Here is a 15,394-nt window from a genome sequence, read left to right on the forward strand (position 1 = left end):
CAGCTTGAGCGCGGGCTCATCTGGTTTGAGCAAAAGCTCACCAGCTTAGACCCAAGGTCGCCGGCTTGAGCAAGGGGTTACTCGGTCTGCTGAAGGCCCATGGTCAAGGCATATATGAGAAAGCAATCAATGAACAACTAAGGTGTTGCAACGAAGAACTGATGATTGATGCTTCTCATCTCACTCTGTTCCTGTCTATCCCTCTCTGACTCCGTCTCTGTAAAAAAAAAAAAAAAAGACCATGTATGGTGAGATTTTTATTTTCCAGATGTGATAAGATAGTCTCTTTTAATGTTTATTGATTTTAGAGGGAGAGACTGAGACAGGGATATCGATCTGTCCCTGTATGTGCTCTGATCGGGACTGAAACTGCAACCTCTGTGCTTTGGGACAATGCTCTAACCAACCAGCTATCCAGCCAGGGCCAGGATATTTCCTTACTACCTTTAGGGAGTCTTCTCACTTGTCTTTAGAAGATAACCGTCACCAGTGATGTTGTCCAGGAAATGACACCAGTTGTTACTAGTGAAGTTGGGCCTTGACTCGAGTTTCGGACAGTAAAAATTTAGAGCCAGGAATTCAAGTTTTATAAAGTTAGCACATGTAATAGAACTGAGTAAGATGACCTGTTGCAGACTCAGGAAACAAGTTATAGCAGCAGCAAAAGGGCCCTTGAAGCTTAGCAGAGAGAAAGGCAACTGTAAAGCACTGAGGAAAGGGGAGGAAGGGAAAGGCGTGGGTATGCTCCTAAGAGAGAGTTGCTTGTCTTTCATTTTTGACAGTTTGTGACTCGAGGCTTTTTGGGATTTAGAGAATCAGGTATTGTATTAGCTTCTTGGGTTCAAGGATTCATCTTTCAAAGGTTTGGATTTCGTTGATTGTTTGAATGGGCTGTTTCCTCCTCTTTTTCTGGCATACCTATTATTCTCATATTGGCCTTTTTGATGGAGTCAGAGTTCATTTATGTTTTTTATTACTGTCAAATTTGTCTCTTCTCCCAGTCATTTCTAGATTTCTACCTTCACTATCACAAATTCTTCCCTTTGTGTGGTTGGCTTTATCTCTTAAGCCTGTTCATTTATTCTGTCTCCCTTAATTTATAATTTTCAATTTTTATTCATTTTAGTGAGAGATGGAGACAGACTGACACAGGAACATTGATCTGTTCCTGTATGTGCCCTGACCAAGGATCAAACCAGCAACCTCTGTGCTTTAGGATGATGTTCTAACCAACCTGGCCAGGGTTTTATCTATGCGTTTTTCAACTCTACAATTCACGTATGGTTTTTTGTTTTATTTTCTGAAGTCAGAGCCAGGGAGGCAGAGAGACATATTTCTGCATGTGCCTGACAGATATCCACCCAGCAAGCCCACTAAGGGGGCGATGATCAGCCCATCTGGGGCCATTACTCCGTTTTAACTAGAGCCATCCTCAGCAGCCTTGGCTGCAGGAGGGGACGAGAAATTAGAAAGGACAGGGGGAAGGGTGGAGAAGCAGATGGGTGCTTCTCCTGTGTGCCCTGACTGGGAATCAAACCCTGAACATCCACACGTTGAGCCAACTGGCCAGGGCCCATAGTTACTTTTATACTATTAATTTCCTTCATAAAGTACTTCTATTGTTCTTTTATTTTATATCTTTCATAAAATGCCCTTCCGAGAGTTGTATCTTGAGTTTTTTTGATATTGTAGACTTGAATTGTCATTTAATCATACTTTTATGACTTCTAGTTTTGTTTGATGAAGTTTCTAAATTTTCTTCCTGAAGTATTTTGTTACCTTGGTTATTCATGGTATTTAGTGGATTATTTGTTTGGGGGTTTTGGGGAATGAAATATTATACATTTTTAAAAAGTATTTGATACTTCCATATTTAGTTGCATATATAGAGAGGTGTTTTTGTTTTTTTTTAAATTTTTTTATTTTATTTATTCATTTTAGAAAGGAGAGAGAGAGGAGAGAGATAGAGAGAGAAGGGGGGAGGAGCAGGAAGCATCAACTCCCATATGTGCCTTGACCAGGCAAGCCCAGGGTTTTGAACCAGCGACCTCAGCATTTCCAGGTCAACACTTTATCCACTGCGCCACCACAGGTCAGGCGAGAGGTGTTTCTTTTTTGAAGTTAGCACTGAAGTGCATGTTTTTATGTTTCTCTTGCGCAGCTCTCTTACTACTATGTGGCTTTTACGTTTCAGTTCTTTCATGTGTTCTTCCTATATCTGGGAGTCATGACGCTGGGCATCATTCATTTATTATTTATTGAACATCCATATTTTGTTAGAGACTTATGTTTAGTTCACACTGGCAGTTTTTGACCCTTTCTGTGTATCTGGTACTGGTAGGGCCACCCATGCCCTTGATTTGTGACCATTTCCATAGACTACCTACCTTCTCCCCTAGAGTTACATCCTATGTGTGTCCTCGCATGTAAAGTGACGTTCCTGTAGACAAAAGGTAATTGGGGGCCCTGGCCGGTTGGCTCAGTGGTAGAGTGTTGGCCTGGCGTGCGGGGGACCCGGGTTCGATTCCCGACCAGGGCACACAGGAGAAGCGCCCATCTGCTTCTCCACCTCTCCCCCTCTCCTTCCTCTCTCTCTCTCTCCCTTCCCCTCCCACAGCCAAGGCTCCATTGGAGCAAGGATGGCCCGGGCGCTGGAGATGGCTCCTTGGCCTCTGCCCCAGGCGCTGGAGTGGCTCTGGTGGCAGAGGAGCGATGCCCCGGAGGGGCAGAGCATCGCCCCCTGGTGGGCATGCCGGGTGGATCCCGGTCGGGCGCATGCGGGAGTCTGTCTGTCTGTCTCTCCCCGTTTCCAGCTTCAGAAAAAAAAAAAAGTAATTGGGTTTTATTTTTAAATCCATTTAGTTAACTTGTCTTGCTTGAGGAAGTTTCATCTGTTTACATTTACAGTGATTACTTGAAGGGATGGACTACTATAACGACTTCAGTACTATCTTCTCCTTTTTTAAAAACTATTTAGAATGACCTTTCCCGTCTTATTTTGTTCCCTTGTGGTTCATGGATTTGGGGGGGGGGGGCAGAGACAGAGAGAGTCAGAGACGGACAGATAGGGATAGACAGGAAGGGAGAGAGATGAGAAACATCAATTCTTTGTTGCGGCTCCTTAGTTGTTCATTGATTGATTTCTCATATGTGCCTTGACGAGTGACCCCTTGCTCCAGCCAGCGACCTTGGGCTCAAGCTGGCCACCTCAGTGTCTCGAACCTGGATCCTCCACATCCCAGTCCGGCACTTTATCTACTGCGCCACCGCCTGGTCAGGCTGGAATTTTTTTTTTATAATGTTTATTTTATTGATTTTATTGAGAGAGAGATAGGGAGTGAGAGACAGAATCAATGATCTGTTTCTGTATGTGCTCTGATTTGGAATCGAAACGGCAATCTCTGTGCTTCTGGACGACACTCGAGCCAACTGAGCTATCCAGCCAGGGTTCTTTTCTTTTTTTGAGAGAGAAAGGGAGAGAGATGAGAAGCGTCAACTCATAGCTGTGTCACTTTAGTAGTTCATTAATTATTTCTCATACATGCCTTGACACGGAGGGGGACAGCTCAAACCGAGCCCTTGACCCCTTGCTCAAACCAGTGACCTTGGGCTCAAGCCAGCAACCTTGGGCTCATGTTGATTCCATGCTCAAGCCGATGACCCCACACTCAAGATGAAGAACCTGTGCTCAAGCCGGCACCTTCAGGGTTTCGGACCTGGGATCTCAGCGTCCCAGGTCAATGCTTTACCCACTGTGTCATGACCAATCAAGCTCTTAAACTAGGGTGTGTTTGGTTTTTTTGTATTGAGATGCTAATTTTTTTTTTTTGCATTTTTCTGAAGCTGGAAACAGGGAGAGACAGTCAGACAGACTCCCGCATGCGCCCGACCGGGATCCACACGGCACGCCCACCAGGGGCGATGCTCTGCCCATCCTGGGCATCGCCATGTTGCGACCAGAGCCACTCTAGCGCCTGGGGCAGAGGCCACAGAGCCATCCCCAGCGCCTGGGCCATCTTTGCTCCAATGGAGCCTTGGCTACGGGAGGGGAAGAGAGAGACAGAGAGGAAGGCGCAGCGGAGGGGTGGAGAAGCAAATGGGCGCTTCTCCTATGTGCCCTGGCCGGGAATCGAACCCAGGTCCTCCGCACACTAGGCCGACGCTCTACCGCTGAGCCAACCGGCCAGGGCTTGAGATGCTAATTTTTAAAAAATATTATCTAAATTTATTTTAGAGAGGAAGAGAGAGACAGGAACATTGATGTGCCCCAGTATGTGCCCTGACTGGGGATTTTTTTAAGACTTTGTTTATTGCCTGGCCAGCGATGACACAGTGGATAAAGCATCAACGTAAAATGCTGAGGACACTGGTTCAAAACCCTGGCTCGCCTAGTCAAGGCACATATGAGAAGCAAGCAGTGAACTAGAGTGAAACAATTATGAGTTGATACTTCTTGCACCACCCTTCTGTCCCCTCTCTGTAAACTCAATAAACCTTAAAATAATTTTTTTTACTTATTGATTTTAGAGAGAGGGGGGAGAGAGAGAGAAAGCGGGGAGGAGTAGGAAGCATGAACTTATAGTAGCTGCTTCTCGAATGTTTCTTGACTGGGTAAACTGTGGGTTTCAAACTGGCAACTTCAGCATCTTCGGTTGATACTTTATCCACTGTGCCACCACAGGGCAGGCTAGAGATTTAAAGTTTTTCATTTATTGATTTTGGACAGAAAGGGAGTGAAAGAGTGAAAAAGAGAATAGGATCTGATTTATTTTTTAATTTTTTTGTATATGGTCTTTTTTGAGATTTGGACGAAGAAACAGCCACCATCCCAGGTTTTATACACTTGCTTTGTATAGTCGATGATAAATGACAGTAAGCTCTACTAGAAACTAAAGCTTCTCAAACCAGTTCTGGGGTTGTGTGCTATTTCTTTTCTCTCTTTAGTGAGAGAGAGAAAGGGAGAGAAAGACAGGGATAGACAGACAGAAGAGGGAAAGATTAGAAGCATCAACTCATAGTTGCAGCACCTTAGTTGTTCATTGATTGCTTTCTCATATGTGCCTTGACCGTGGGGCTCCAGCTGAGCCAGTGACCCCTTGCTTACACCTGCGATCCTGGGGTCATGTCTATGATCCCACGCTCAAGCTGGAGGTCCTGCACTCAAGCCAGTGACCTTGGGCTTTCGAACCTGGGTCTTTAACACTCCAGGCCGATGCTCTATCCACTGTGCCACTGCCTGGTCAAGCTCTCTGTTTCTTGTATGTAGTTTCCCAATTTAAAACATTCTCTGTTCGTCTGACCTGTGGTGGCGCAGTGGATAAAGCATTGACCTGGATTGCTGTGGTCCACGGTTTGAAACCCTGGGCTTATCTGGTCAAGGCACATATTGGAGTTGATGATTCTTGCTCCTCGCCCCACTCTTCTCTCACCCTCCCCCCTGCCTCTCTAAAATGAAGAAATAAAAATTAAAAAAAATTAAAATACTTGGCCCTGGCCGGTTGGCTCAGCGGTAGAGCGTCGGCCTAGCGTGCGGAGGACCTGGGTTCGATTCCCGGCCAGGGCACATAGGAGAAGCGCCCATTTGCTTCTCCACCCCTCCGCTGCGCTTTCCTCTCTGTCTCTCTCTTCCCCTCCCGCAGCCAAGGCTCCATTGGAGCAAAGATGGCCCGGGCGCTGGGCATGGCTCTGTGGCCTCTGCCTCAGGCGCTAGAGTGGCTCTGGTCGCAACATGGCGATGCCCAGGATGGCCAGAGCATCGCCCCCTGGGGGGCAGAGCACCGCCCCTGGTGGGCGTGCCGGGTGGATCCCGGTTGGGCGCATGCGGGAGTCTGTCTGACTGTCTCTCCCTGTTTCCAGCTTCAGAAAAATGAAAAAAAAAAACAAAAAAAAAAATTAAAATACTTGCTGAGGCCCTGGCCAGTTAGCTCAGTAGTGGAGCATTGGCTGGGCATGTAGATGGCCTGCGTTTGATTCCAAGTCAGGGCACACAGGAGAAGCAACCATCTGCTTCTCCACACCCCCCACCCTTTTCTTCCCCTCCCACAACCATGGCTAAATTGGTTCGAATGCATCATCCCAGGACTGAGGCTCCATGGAGCCTCCACCTCAGTCACTAAAAATGGCTCAGTTGCAAGCATAGCCCCAGAGGGGGTTGCTGAGTGGATCCTGGTCAGGGTGCATGTGGGAGTCTGTCTCTGTATCTCCCCTACTCTCACTTCAAAAAAAACAAAAAATAAAAATAATTTTTTTAGCCTGACCAGGCAGTGACGCAGTGGATAGAGCGTCGGACTGGGATGCAGAAGGACCCAGGTTCGAGACCCCGAGGTCCAGCTTGAGCGCGGACTCATCTGGCTTGAGCAAAGCTCACCAGCTTGGACCCAAGGTCGCTGGCTCGAGCAAGGGGTCACTTGGTCTGCTGAAGGCCCACAGTCAAGGCACATTTGAGAAAGCAATCAATGAACTAAGGTGTCTAATGCGCAACGAAAAACTGATGATTGATGCTTTTCATCTCTCTGTTCCTGTCTATCTGTCCCTATCTATCCCTCTGTCTGACTCTGTCTCTCTAAAAAAATAAAAATAAATTTAAAAAAAATTTATTATTTTTTTTAAAATGTGCTGACTGGGGATCAGACCTGCAACCCTTGCTTATCTTGAGGCGCTGACAGACAACACCCAGCCGGGGGCGTAGGGAACTTACAGTTCTCACGGAACGGGGCCATAGGAACCACAGTCATATCTGTGAATTCACTACAAGTCATCTCAGAACAAGACTCTTTCACTGTTATGTATTTTGTGAAACATACAGTAAAGGGTAAATCCTAAATTTTATTCCAAACTTGATCTATAGTTTTTCTATAAAACGAAGGCCAATATGCATAAAAAAACTTCATAAACATTCATAGCAGTTTCTGGAACTGAAAAGAAAAAACCATCTCAAGCAAGTAAGAAAAATAGCTCAACATACACACATATATACAGCACACACATATATACATATAGGAACCAGGTGAAATTGAAAAGTAATAAGAAAAATGTTCATGTCAATGAAATAAAGAATATTTTTCAATTTTGTAAAATTACATGGATCTCTTTATAAATGATACCTTTGTGTTTCATAAACACAGGGAGAGAAACATCCATAATGATTAAAGTTGGAGCTGTTGTTTCTTACTCTGATTTCTTTGAAAATTTTTGTGTATCATTAGTGGAGAACTGTTATACTAAAAGTTGAACTGAATTGAACATACATAAATAATATTAAATTTATTTTTAACTATTTGTATTTTTTGAGAGAAACAGGGAGACTGAGAGGCAGGAACATTGAGCTGTTCCCATATGTGCCCTGACTGGGGACTGAACCAGAAACCTCTGCGCTTGCAGAAGAATCTTCAACCGAGTTATCCGGCCAGGGCTTAATTATTTTATTGATTGACTGATTTTTACAGAGAGAGAGGGAGCAAGGGAGAGAGAGAATAGGGGGAAAGGAAGCTGTCATTGGTTGCTTCCTGTTTGTGCCTTGACCGAGGTTGAAACCCATACCCTTGTCATTTGGGGACAATGCTGTGACTGACTCAGCTAACCGGCTAGGGCCAATAATATGATTGTGTGTGTCTGTGTGTGACAGAGACAAAGAGAGGGACAGATAGGGACAGACAGGAAGGGAAAGAGATAAGAAGGATCAATTCTTCCTTGAGGCACCTTAGTTGTTCATTGATTGCTTTCTCGTATGTGCCTTGACGGGGGGACTACAGCAGAGCAAGTGACCCCTTGCTCAAGCTGGTGTGTCTGTACTCAAGATGGATAAGCCCGCGATCGAGCCAGCGACCTCTGGGATTCAAACCTGGGTTCTCCGTGTCCCAGTCCAATGCGCTATCCACTGTGCTACCACGTGGTCAGCTGATTTTTAACTTACTTGAAAATCCAAAAAGTGATAATGCAGAGTATGATTGTGACATGAGTGTGGAATATAATGAAAATTTCCAGGAACAAGGTCTGATTGGTTAAAGCTTCCATGTCAAAAGAAAACGATCTCCAGGAAAGTAGGGCCTGCATTTTTCAAAGCTACAGAAACCAAGGAGAATAGGGGAGATGACACGGGATGGTTTTGCACACCCCTCACATATCCCTACTAGACCCTTGTTACTCACAAAGGGAATTATTCACTCTGCAGTGAAGTAACACCTCAGCCATGAGAGTATCAGGTGAACTGAACAATGTATCAGGTGACAGAGGCACAGAGAGAACACTTCAGCCCTGGCCGGTTGGCTGAGCGGTAGAGCGTCAGCCTAGCGAGCGGAGGACCCGGGTTCGATTCCCGGCCAGGGCACACAGGAGAAGCGCCCATTTGCTTCTCCACCCCTCCGCCGCGCTTTCCTCTCTGTCTCTCTCTTCCCCTCCCGCAGCCAAGGCTCCATTGGAGCAAAGATGGCCCGGGCGCTGGGGATGGCTCTGTGGCCTCTGCCTCAGGCGCTGGAGTGGCTCTGGTCGCAATATGGCGACACCCAGGATGGGCAGAGCACGCCCCTGGTGGGCGTGCCGGGTGGATCCCGGTCGGGCGCATGCGGGAGTCTGTCTGACTGTCTCTCCTGTTTCCAGCTTCAGAAAAATGAAAAAAAAAAAAAAAGAAAACACTTCATACCTGATGTGACATTACCAGAAAAATAAATAACAAAATCATTATTTGGAAATTATCACATTACTTTCTTGCAAATGTCCATTCACATGCACCCCACATGTTCTGTTCTCTAACAGTTTCTTTAAATAGCAAGTCTTTCTTGCCAATCTAGTGAGCACCTGACCAGGGTTGGCGCAGTGGATAGAGCGTTGGACTGGGACTCAGAGGACCCAGGTTCAAAACCCTGAGGTCACCGGCCTGAGCGTGGGTTGAACAAGGCTCACCAGCTTGAGCCCAAGGTCACTGCCCTGAGCAAGGGGTCACTCCCTCTGTTGTAGCCCCCTGGTCAAGGCACATATGAGAAAGTAATCAATGAACAACTAAGGTGCCGCAACAAAGAATTGATGCTTCTCATCTCTCTCCCTTCCTGTCTGTCCCTATCTGTCTCTGTCACACACAAAAAAATACCAATCTAATTAGCAAGTCTCTTCTAGTTGACTCTTCTCTGTGAGAACTTTCTGAGCTATTCTGATTCATAGAAAGTGCATTTACTGCCTGACCAGGCGGTGGCTCAGTGGACAGAGCGTCGGACTGGGATGCCGAAGACCCAGGTTCGAGACCCCGAGGTTGCCAGCTTGAGCGCGGGCTCATCTGGTTTGAGCAAAAGCCCACCAGATTGAACCCAAGGTCGCTGGCTCCAGCAAGGGATTACTCAGTCTGCTGAAGGCCCATGGTCAAGGCACATATGAGAAAGCAATCAATGAACAACTAAGGTGTTGCAACGCACAATGAAAAACTAATGATTGATGCTTCTCATCTTTCTCCGTTCCTGTCTGTCTCTCTCTCTGACTCACTCTGTCTCTGTAAAAAATAAAATTTAAAAAAAATTCCTGCATCTCTTAAAAAAAAAAAAAAAAAAGCATTTCTTTAATCCTGACCCCCAGAGCTGACGCTGCAGCCACGTGAACCTAACGCCTACACTCCCTTCTTCACTGATGCCCGAGCCTCTGACCATCCCCACAGGGATGGTGGACACGGTGCCCTCCCAGGTTGATCTGTCACAGAGGGGACGTTTTCAGTAGTTGAAGGTCTTTAATTCATGGTGGGAATTGTTCATGCCCTCAGGGAGCCTGGATGGAGAGAATGCACAGAAGGCTCTGGGACAAAGGAGGGAAGTATACAAGCTGCTCACCTTGACAAAAAGAAAAAAAAAAGAAGTAAATGGAACAACCTCACTAGGCAGGAACTTGAGAAGTAGAGAATTACAGGTTGCGGATCCTAAACCCACTGAAGTTGGAGGAAAAGCAAACACAGCCTCTGCCCAGGACACATCACTTACCTGAGAAGCAGCCATTCTGTCCTGGTCCTGCTCCTGCTTGTTCTCTCAGGGGACAGTATGTTGAGTCAAATTGGCATTTAGAGAATGTGCCTCCACAGGTGACCACACAGACCTTTAATCTGTCCATCACAGCATGTCCATTTCTGGAAATGCTGAAAATGTTAGGTCGGACAGACAGCTATCTGAGTAGGAAATGGGAAGAAGGAGGCAAAAAGTAGGTTTATCCCACCCACTAAAGGAGGGAGTCAGCAGTTTAAGGTCTGTTAAAGAAAACCAGCAGATGTTCACACGGCCTTGAAATGCTTTGTTAGTCCCAATGTCAGGGCAGTGGAGCCTTAAAATTTTAAATGAAAAAGTATATAATCTGTAAGATCCCTTCAAGCAGGGGCACTCAGGCATGCCAAGTTTGCCTGCTTGTGCCCTGTGCCAAGTGCAGACCTCGGTGTGCGTGAACACTGCACTGTATTTCTCATGAATTCTTTCTCTGGAGCAAGACAAAAATCTAGGCCGAAACAGCTCCCTGGGACTTGGGCCATCTCTAGTGACAAAAAGACTACCCTCTCCTTTCCTTCCTCTAGGGAGAGAGAAAAAAAACAAGCTCCTTCAGGGACACCACACTTTTTTTTTTCTCACATGCTTGCCTCCCACAAACAGCAATGAGAACGGCGCTGCTCTCCTGAATGCCCAAACCCAACTGTTGGGCGGATAAAATGTATTATGCTCACTTTGTTAAAGATGCCGTCGCCCAGGTGATATTAATGTGTGTTGGGGGCAGGCAGGATCATTGTAGCCTGGGGCTTGGTTTTGGGATTAAGCCTCTCCCACCCGTTTTGATGTGGGGTGGTACAATCCAATCATGCCTCAGAGAAGTGACTTTGTATTAGAGACTTCCCTATTTTGTATATTGGATTAAGGGTTTGGATTTCTACACTATAAAATGGGGATGGAGCGGGAGCTTGCCCTCTTGGTTCCTGAAATTATCATTAGAGGAGAGAACAGAGCAGAGAGCAGAAGGAGGCCACGTGGAATAGGCCAGGAGAAGCAGCTAAGATGGCGGAGTGCTGAGTGAGATGCCAGTTTGTGTAGAGTTTGTATCTGGGATAAGGAAGGAGATGGGGAACTGAGGAGAATAAGGCTGGTGAGCTAGAAACCTTTGATTCTAGGAAACTCGGATAAATCAGTAGCTTTGTGAGCACTGAATGTGAGTGGGTCTTGGAGCCCAGTGTGTATATTTACTTGCCCGCCGGGTGCAAGCTAGAATTAAAGATGACAGCCCATCTACTTTTGGCTCCTTTGTTTCTTTACCAACTGTCCGAATCCAATGCGAACCTGCATGGGACTGGCTGCTGTGATAGTGGCCCTGGCTGTGCCTCCTGGCTTTACACCAACACAACCCCGTCACCTCCCCTGACCATCCCTGCTCCCCACTCTCACTAATGCATCCCGGGCGCTCTCCTCTCTGGGGCATGTCTGTGCCCCCCACTCACCTTTGTCTTTCCCTCTCCTAAGCTCCAAGGGCTCCTCTTGTCTCTGTGTGGGAGACTGCCAGCTCGCAAAGCCCTGGCAGTTTAAGATAGCCAAAGGTTGCCTGACCAGGCGGTGGCGCAGTGGATAGAGCGTCGGACTGGGATGCAGAGGACCCAGGTTTGAGACCCCGAGGTCGCCAGCTTGAGCGCGGGCTCATCTGGTTTGAGCAAAATTCACCAGCGTGGACCCAAGGTTGCTGGCTCCAGCAAGGGGTCACTCAGTCTGCTGAAGGACTGCAGTCAGGGCACGTTTGAGAAGACAATCAATGAACAACTAAGATGTTGCAACACGCAATGAAAAACTAATGATTGATGCTTCTCATCTCTCTCCGTTTCTGTCTGGATGTCCCTATCTATCCCTCTCTCTGACTCTCTGTCTCTGTAAAAAATAAATAAAAATTAAAAAAAAAAAAAAAAAGATAGCCAAAGGCTAAGCTCTTCCCCACACCTCCATATTGGCTATGAGGCTGAGTGTTTCTACTTGTCCCATCCCCCCACCTCACTTGTTTTAAGTTGCTAGAGGCAATTGACATGCCCTTCCTCTCACCCTTTGTTCTGATGTTGATTGATTTCAATTATGCATGGTGGGGGAATTTCTGGCCTTAAAAGAACTTGTTTAGGCCTCAGAGGTGTGACTGTTTCAGACTTCCTTATTTGCATATGGCTCTGCACTATAATAAATAGACCAAGGGGCTTTGCTTTTGCAAACCATCAGCTGTGCAAAGACCTCCTGATCCCATCCTTTTTCCGAGTTTATTTCTTCATTCCGCACCGTTCTCACTCAGGACCTGGACAATTACTAGCCGCGCTGGTCCGCAGCACCTGTGAAACTTGTTCCCTGAGCCCACTTCTACCTCTGTGACTTCTAAAATAAAATTTCTTTCATGGCCCTGGTCAGGTGGCTAGATGGTTAAAATGTGAACACAGAGCACCATAGGTCAATCAATGAGTATACAACTAAATGGTACAACTAAATTCCCTCTCTCAAGTCAAGAGAAAAAAAAAGGCAACAATGCAAAACAAATGCATCCAAGATCCCTATTGGTAATCCCCAGGGCTCACCTAGAAACACCTGAAGCAGCTCATTAAAACAACACTATACTCCACTCAGAGCAGTTATCCAACTCTCTGGAGGCAGGCCCAGGTTATGTTCTCTCTTTAAACCCCTCACAGATCTAACAGGAATCAGGTGGTGAACAATTGACCTTTAATAAGCATGCAGGTCCCTTGGGGATGAGGGCTCCACTCTAAACTGTGGTTCTGCAGGTCTGCAGTGGGGCCCAGGATCCGGCATCTTTATCTCGGTCCCTGTGGTGCCTGCACTGCTCCCTCTGAGCCAGTTTCAGCAGCACTGGCTGATGGGGATCAGACCCAGCACCCTCAGATCTCTGGGTACTTAGAGAAGCTGGGGATAGAACTTCTAGAAGGACCTGCTCTCTGGGCACAATTCCTTCTTCTTTTCCAGGAACTTTAAGAAATTATTTTTTATATGGTGTTGGGCAGATAAAATGTATTATGCTCACTTTGTAAAAGATAACAAGAGGAGGCCATCGCCCAGGTGATATTAATGTGTGTTGGGGTGGGCTAAAGGCAGGCAGAATCCTTGTAGCCTGGGGCTTGGTTTTGGGATTAAGCCTTTCCTACCCTTTTTGATGTGGGGTGGTACAATCCAATCATGCCTCAGAAAGTGACTTTGTATTAGAGACTTCCTGTTGGGCAGATAAAATGTATTATGCTCACTTTGTTAAAAACGGCGCTGCCCATGTGAGGCCCTTGCCCAGGTGATATTAATGTGTGTTGAGAATCCTTGTAGCCTGGGGCTTGGTTTTGGGATTAAGCCTTTCCCACCCTTTTTGATGTGGGGTGGTACAATCCAATCATGCCTCAGAGAGGTGACTTTGTATTAGAGACTTCCCTACTTTGTATATTGGATTAGAGGTTGTGAAGCTACAGTATAAAGTGGGGGCAAAACGGGAGTTTGCCTCTCTTGGTTCCTGAGATTATCATTAGAATAGAGAGCAGAGGGGAGCAGAGAAAGGCCACGTGGAGTAGGCCAGGAGAAGCAGCCAAGATGGCGGAGTGCTGAGTGAGATGCCAGTTTGTGTAGTTTGTATCTGGGATAAGGAAGGAGATGGGGAACAGAGGTGAATAAATCTGGTGAGCTAGAAACCTTTGATTCTAGGAAACTCGGATAAGTCAGTGGCTTTGTGAGCACTGAATGTGACTGGGTTTTGGAGCCCAGTGTGTATTTTTACTTGCCCGCCGGGTGCAAGCTAGAATTAAAGACTATGGCCCATCAGTTTTTGGCTCCGTTGTTTCTTTACCGACTGTCCGAATCCAATGCGAACCTGCATGGACCGGGCTGCTCTAATGGTGGCCCTGGCCTTGGCTGCTGGCTCTACATATGGTAAACACTGGTATATAGAGGCTGAAAACATGGAAAAATGTTAGCTATGAAAATATGCATCAAATTACACAATGAATACATAAGGCTCTGTAAGAACCAAGTTTCAGGTCAATATAGGCTGTCCTTCAATATTTTTTGAGAGTGGACAAAAGGACTTGAGGGGAACAGCTCATTGGGGTTAACAGTCACTAATTGAACAAATCATATAAAAGAAGCAGCTGCTGGATATTAGAAAATCTCATTACAATAAGTTCTGACCTTTTTTTTTTGGACAGAGAGAGGGACAGACAGACAGGAAAGGAGAGAGATGAGAAACAATTGTTCATTACTGCTGCTTAGTCATTCATTGAATGCTTTCTCATCAGAAATCTTGGACTTAAAGCCAGCAACCTCTGGGCTCGAGCCAGAGACCATGGGGTCATGTCTATGATTCCACACTCAAGCCAGTGACCCTGCGCTCAAGCTGATGAGCCCATGCTCAAGCCCACGACCTCGAACCTGGGTCCTCCATGTCCCAGTCAGACGCTCTATCCACTGCACGACCGCCTGGTCAGGCTAAGTTCTGACTTTTAAGATCACAGTCATCCTTGCCAAATGCACACAGAAATAGCCTAACACTGTTTAGTATGTTACACTGGATGTTTCAACATATGACAGTAAAAGAATGCAGGGATAAGAATTTAAACTAGACAATATTTTTTTGAAAAAACAATTTGGAATCGTTTTTAATGTAATGATTCTATGGTCAGTTTTAAAAAGTTGAGAATACCTCATATTTAGAAAAGAATGTTAAGAGTTTATTATAAGGCCTGACCTGTGGTGGCGCAGTGGATAAAGCGTTGACCTGGAATGCTGAGATCGCCGGTTCGAAACCCTGGGCTTGCCTGGTCAAGGCACATATGGGAGTTGATGCTTCCAGCTCCTCCCCCTTCTCTCTCTCTTTCTCTCTCTTCTCTGTCTCTCTCTCCTCTCTAAAAATGAATAAAAATTTTTAAAAAAATAAATAATTAAAAAAAGAGTTTATTATAAGATATCACCAAAAAAAAAAAAAAAGATATCACCAATACTTATTTCAGAAATTCATGACTATTTACAAAACAGCAAATATTCAAAAGACTAAGAGTTGCCTGACCAGGTGGTGGCGCAGTAGATAGAGCGTCGGACTGGGATGCGGAAGGACCCAGGTTCGAGACCCCGAGGTCGCCAGCTTGAGCGCAGGCTCATCTGGTTTGAGCAAAGAGCTCACCAGCTTGGACCCAAGGTCGCTGGCTCCAGCAGGGGGTTACTCGGTCTGCTGAAGGCCCGCGGTCAAGGCACATGTGAGAAAGCAATCAATGAACAACTAAGAAGTCGCAATGCACAACGAGAAACTGATGATTGATGCTTCTCATCTCTCTCTGTTCCTGTCTGTCTGTCCCTGTCTATCTCTGCCTCTGTAAAAAAAAAAAAAAAAAAAAAAAAAGACTAAGAGTTATCTCAAAAAGATTTTAAAAAAATGAATTACACAG

At 46.0% G+C, this 15,394-nt stretch overlaps 1 long non-coding RNA gene across 1 annotated transcript in view; it reads right to left on the minus strand.

Moving 5' to 3' along the window:
* LOC136332021 (uncharacterized) overlaps positions 1 to 10,754 on the minus strand; it is a 122,932-nt gene extending 112,178 nt beyond the window's left edge. Inside the window, exon 1 of the long non-coding RNA XR_010730578.1 lies at positions 9,954 to 10,754. This is a non-coding gene — a long non-coding RNA (uncharacterized lncRNA). The remainder of the gene's footprint in view (positions 1 to 9,953) is intronic.
* Between the last annotated feature and the right edge of the window lie 4,640 nt (positions 10,755 to 15,394).

The sequence above is a fragment of the Saccopteryx bilineata genome, chromosome 3, assembly GCF_036850765.1.
Source record: "Saccopteryx bilineata isolate mSacBil1 chromosome 3, mSacBil1_pri_phased_curated, whole genome shotgun sequence".
Lineage (NCBI taxonomy): Eukaryota > Metazoa > Chordata > Mammalia > Chiroptera > Emballonuridae > Saccopteryx > Saccopteryx bilineata.